Source organism: Hippopotamus amphibius, chromosome 4, assembly GCF_030028045.1.
Source record: "Hippopotamus amphibius kiboko isolate mHipAmp2 chromosome 4, mHipAmp2.hap2, whole genome shotgun sequence".
NCBI classification, from domain to species: domain Eukaryota; kingdom Metazoa; phylum Chordata; class Mammalia; order Artiodactyla; family Hippopotamidae; genus Hippopotamus; species Hippopotamus amphibius.
In genome coordinates, this window is record NC_080189.1 from 29,976,741 (window position 1) to 29,981,979 (window position 5,239).

The 5,239-nt window shown below is 39.1% G+C and overlaps 1 long non-coding RNA gene across 1 annotated transcript; it reads left to right on the top strand.

Moving 5' to 3' along the window:
- Positions 1–3,227: 3,227 nt before the first annotated feature.
- LOC130852401 (uncharacterized) lies at positions 3,228–4,472 on the top strand. The gene is made up of 3 exons (XR_009053345.1): positions 3,228–3,373; positions 3,484–3,616; positions 4,327–4,472. It is a non-coding gene; the product is annotated as an uncharacterized LOC130852401 (long non-coding RNA).
- Positions 4,473–5,239: the final 767 nt, after the last annotated feature.

A 5,239-nucleotide genomic window follows, 5' to 3' on the forward strand; every position in this document is an offset into this window, starting at 1 on the left:
GAGAATTTTCTTATCACTCAGACTGAATGATGTCAAGAAAACACAGACAAGGTACTGATAAGTGTAAAAATATAAAGCTGTAGCTTGAGGTTGACAAGTGAGCTCAATCAAGACTGGAATCTCTTTGTAAAAGGAGCGTATGGCAGCTTCCAGGACATTTAAAGGAGCCCAACAGATGGGACTCTATTCAGGCCTTTGAGGAAAATGAAAATGGGACATTGTTCAATTTCTCCCTTCCTTAAGACTTCCTACACATCTTTCCATCTCCTACCTGTTACCCATCTTTCTTCTCTTTCTCTTCCCCGTTGACCCAGTAACCTCTGCAAAAGTTTCTCCTGCTTTAAAATACCTTTAGTAGAGCACTGAAATAAGAAAGCTAGTTTAAAAACCTTGCTAGCTGAAAGATGACCAACAATTTCCTAGAAAGCTGTCCTGAAACTCTTCTCACCTTGGGAACTGAAGTATAAACAAATAAATTCCCCAAGACCCAGGTGATACCCTAGGACTTCAGCCAGTAAGCTGAATCACCTGTCATTTCTCAAATTTAGTTGATGAATATACTAGACAGTTGGTTTCTTTCCCTGAGGAAGCACCTAGTTCTGAGCCTGGATGCATTTAAAAGAAAGGAAGTAGAGTCACAGGTGGTGTATCAGTGCCCAGTGTGTTCTTCCTGAGGAGGAGATTTGGGACATGTCGAGGAAGGGAACGTGGAGCCTTCTGGAAAGAAACACAAACTCCCCACCCCACCCTACCTTCACCCCCATACACACAACCCTCATACAGCTGCTTCTCCGGAGAGACAGAGGACTCTCTGAAGGAGAGGAAAACTGAGATATGTGAGTTCTAAGGCTTGAGATGACCAGTAGGGGAATCTTCTGAGTTAGTTTCCTAGCAACATAAAGGCAGTGAAATTTTGGCATTTTGTGTTCATTCCTTGAGAATAATGACTCCTGCAAAGCGTCTGAGCAATGAAAAAATGAGAGAAGGAAGAACTTCCTGATGGCTAACCTGTCATTGGACTGCTGCATCTTAACAACAAAATACAATTATTGTAATGCCTGGATTGTCACGAATCCATGTCTGTTCAGTGATTACTTAGAACAGATTCTAGCTCTGTGATGAAAAACCGTAAAATGGGCATATTCTTATCTGGGGCCTTGGAGTTCTGAAGTGACCTAAGCCAGTGTGGCCATTCACAGTTATGAGGTATCAGAAGAACCGAAGCTTAGAGGCAAAGAAGTCTCCAGGTGTCCTCTCCTACACCTTCCCGACCAGGAGCAATGTCAAGTCAAAGCAAGTGCCAGAACGAATCTGTCTGCCACAGGGCAGACATTATGAGCAAGCCAGCCCCCACACATGAGCTACCCTGTCCTTTCCACTCCAGGGAGGTTCCAGTTCTCTGTCGTTTTATGTGCACTCAAGCATTTTTCAGAAAACGTTCATTCAAGACAGAATGTGACACTGTTCTAGAAGCGGGATTCGGCTAGACTTTTAGTCAGAAACCAGGTCCTAGATCCTTGAGTGAGTATCTGCAGTATCCTTAAGTGATGAGATCCAGCACTAAATTGAAATCCTTTATCCCAGGGATTTATATAATCTACGCAAGGGAGGTTCTTGTGCAATATTTCTAGACAGGTCTCAGATCTTAGACACCATTTATTTTACCAATGAAAGCTTACTCCTGATATCCTGTGTGCAATTAAGAACCCCTCTAGTAAAGACGTGGATACGGAGTATTGAAACTTTGTAAGCTGCCTCTGGCATCTGAGCAGAGCTTTTCAGTTATTAACAAACCATCCTTGAAGCATGTACATCTGATTAGAGTACTAAACGTATTTGCTAACTTATCCCCCCCTCATCCCCAGGATTACGTAAAGTTAACTTATATACATCACGTTGTTCAAAATATTTTAAAGCGCATTTAGAGAATTTAACATCTAGTCTTCTGGATCCATCCAGTGTTCATTTTCCTATGAGTTATTAAAAGCCGCTCTCAAATTTTTATTCATACAAAAGAATAAATAATAATAGCTTTGAAGATGTATGTGGGGGAGGAGATAGAAATGGAGACCTTTTTCATTTGAAAATATTGTTTTAAAAATAGAACTGAGCCTACGAAATCAGCTCCTTTATGTCACTTAGCACCCTCCCCTGCCACCCTCGGTCCATTAATCAGCTGTTTGAACAGGATCCTGATAGCCAAAGAGGGAAGAGGAACATGTATCACCTTAGGACACCTCTCTTTGAGTTTGGTGGTGTTGTTTAAAAACATTAAGTGATGAGACTGAGCCGTCACAGGCAGTGACCACTGCTGTAGCTCATCAGGTAATAGTGACCTTGTTGAACTTATTGAAGACCAAAGACTGGCTCTTAAGCTGAGAGGCTCAGAATTTGAGTTTGCCAGTGTTTTAGAAGTGATTGGATTTGGGAATACCCACTCATGCTAATTAAGCAACTAAGTGAGTGATGTATACGCTGGAAATGTTTAATTCACAATGAAAACCACAACTGTCGAGTGGACTTAATACTAATATTAATTTGACCAACATATTTTCTCCCTGTATGCACACCACTGGGGAAATCAAATGATCAAGGTTGCAACTGAACAAGGAATCAAAAAAAGAACGGCTTGGTTATGTAATAGAAATATTTTATACGATTGGGCTCTGCCAGCCTCATGGGTTTCCATTATAGGTACATACCTGCCAAGGGGACTCTTTCCTCATGTTGATTCAACAAGTGGCCTTATGCCTCATCCCCAGCTTGGGTGGGAACTGAATTTTGTCTCTGGAAATCTTCTTTTAATGCTTTCATGGCTAGAAAGCTTCCTTCTACAAAACACATCCCCTCTATAAAGATAAAAGCATCTTCAGTCTGGTTAAAATAAAGACTGATGGTTCTTGGAGCCTAGGGACTTTGCATATCTGTTTTGATCTGTTAGTCAATGTTGTGGTTGAACTCACACAGCAACTTTCTTTCCAGTAGAGTGAATTATCATAGGCACACCTTGTTCCTCCATGTACCACTTACAGTGTATGATTATTTTTCTAGTCAACACAAAAGAAAAGGAGAGAAGTCTTGTGTTATTAGAAATGAAGTTTTAGGAGATGTAGCATTTAGAATAGTGATTTGTATAGGTATCAGTAATATCTGTTGAGTTAATAAGTTAATAAATGCCACTCATACTAGATCTGGAAAGAACTTTAAAAAGTGGTGAGATAAAGGCAGGGGCATCTCCTAATAACCAAGATCACTTGGCACCGTCATCAAAAGCTTGGAGCCCAGGCGTTCAGTCCACACTTGCTGTTCTGAGTGAGTTTCCTTGCTGTCAGAGGGAAGGAATCACATCCAACAACCGGATATGAATCAGCCAGTAAGTCCTGGGGAACCTAAAACCATATGGAATGTTTCCAACATCTTCTCCTCACCTCTCTCCCCCTATACCCCAGCACTAAGCTCCCCCTGTTTTTTCTCTCTCAACAGGAGTAAATAAAACAGCAATCCAGTGTTAATGAGGGGGAGGCATCATGACAAGAGATGAAAGGGGGAGAAAATGCACTGGAAAGAGCTTTGAAAATTAATTAGCGAAGAAGTAGTTTTGTTAAATCCCAGAGCTGTAAGTAACCTACTTTTGAAGATCATGCGTGCATTTTCAAAACTTCTGTTAAATCACTTTTATTTAACTGTGCTCTGATTATTTGCTTTTCATTTGAAATATGACCTCCTCTTTAGAGGTTTTAGTCTTCTTGAAAACTTTACTACATTTTCAAGATGCATTATGATACCGCCTTCTGCTTTGCTTTACTTTGTTTCAAGAAAGAACCATAGCGAAAAAGGAACAAATCATTTTTTATTGTTTTGTTTCTGTACCCTGTTTTGTTTGTTTTAGTATGTACTTCTTTTCTTCTTTATCAAGATCATGCCTGCCTGCCCAAGATAAAAGTCTTTCTTCTCTTTTTTTTTTTCTTTTTAGTTATAAAGAGTCAGTTATTTTGAGGCTAGCTAGGGTTACCTGGAGTTATACATTAATAACAAAATTTAAAATATTATAAAAGTTAATAGTTCTCTAGAGAAAGTAAAATGGGTAGCTTTCTCTCTAATTCAGATTAAGCCAGTGGAATGTTTATAAACGTGTATCTTATCATTGGTCTCTCCAGCTTTAAGCATTCCAGTGACTACCCAGGTGGTTCCCAATCAAACTCACCTTCCTGCTTGTCTTTCCAGCCTCACCTTTCAGCATTCCTCACCCCTGCTCCCTTTCTGTGCTCAAGCTATACTGAAAACTTGCAACTTCAAGAATGCGCCACGCTTTCTCTCCCCTTCTAGCTCACGTACCTGTTGTTCCTGTCACCTACGATGCCAGCTCCTCATCACGCTACCTACCGTCTGCCTGGGTAAACCTTACATTTTTTTCAACCCTTACCTTATAGGACTCTACCAACCATAGCACCATCACTTAGGACTGAAATGGTCTGTACTCTCTATCCTCCAGAAACATTTGTTTCAAATAATTAAATGAATGAATAAATGAATATTTCATTAACCTTATTTTTAAGTGGATAGGACTAGAAGTTTCTTCTCACCCTTTCTACTTCACAAATTTTACTCTTGCTGTCCAAGTTGTTGGCACCAGTAATTTCCTTATACATTTTTGGAATGTTGCTGCTCTGTAAAGATCATTTACATGGAATTATGGTCTTAAATTCAGGGAGCCTTAAACTCCTTTTTTATAAACATAACTTTTAAGCATTTGTTCATTCACTTATTTATCAACTGTTTAATAAAGCTCTTACATAGTCCAATGATTTAATGGTGATTTTTCAGGTATTTAGGGACTGTCTTGTTCCCACGGTCCTTTTCTTTTCTTTCCTATTATTTTTTATTTTAAGTCACTCCATACTGGGACTCATCCAATACATTAAAAAGTATCAGAAAGAGAAAAAACATTGTATCTATCAATTTCACTACTTATTTTCTCTGGTAAAGCATATTCTAAGGAAAATCCACTATATTGCCTTTGGGAGAGGTGTGGGGGATGGAGAGAGTATATGAGAAAGAGATTATTTATAGTTTGCATATGTACACCACCAGAAAATTTAAATGGTGTAGAATGAATCCTCTTTTGGCTAGTTACCCTATATTTTGAAATCTGAATCTTGATCTACAATGTTAAGAAATACTATCAGGTTTGTTTGGCTTTTAAAAACAAAAGTTACAGTTGTAAACTATTTTCTTTCGG